The sequence below is a fragment of the Hirundo rustica genome, chromosome 11 (assembly GCF_015227805.2).
Source record: "Hirundo rustica isolate bHirRus1 chromosome 11, bHirRus1.pri.v3, whole genome shotgun sequence".
Classification (NCBI taxonomy): Eukaryota; Metazoa; Chordata; class Aves; order Passeriformes; family Hirundinidae; genus Hirundo; species Hirundo rustica.
Window position 1 is genome coordinate 3328724 of NC_053460.1, and position 382 is coordinate 3329105.

The following is a 382-nucleotide window of genomic DNA, read 5'->3' on the forward strand; positions in this document are numbered from 1 at the left end:
CTTCGCCCCCAAGGACCGGCAGGGCCGGAGCTCGGGCTCACCTGCAGGGAGAGACACCTGCACCCGGCCAGGTCACACCTTCCCCCGGCCACAGCAGCCCCGGAGAGGTGCTCTGCTCCCAGCTGCTCCCATAAATCCGGCCGGGAAGGTTGGCTGGCTGTGTGTGCCACCGTGCTGGGACACGAGGCACGCCTCCACCTGCGTGACCCGCACCTGAAGAGCAGGTTGGGTTTTGTTTTTTTTTTTTTTCTTTTTCTTTCCTCCGCCCTCCGAAGGATTGCTGCGGGAGGAGCAGGTAGGGAAGGGCGGGCAGATAGGGAAGGTGTTTCGGCAGGGCTGTGAGTGAAGCAGGACATCGCCGAGCCTGTTTGTGAACTTCCAG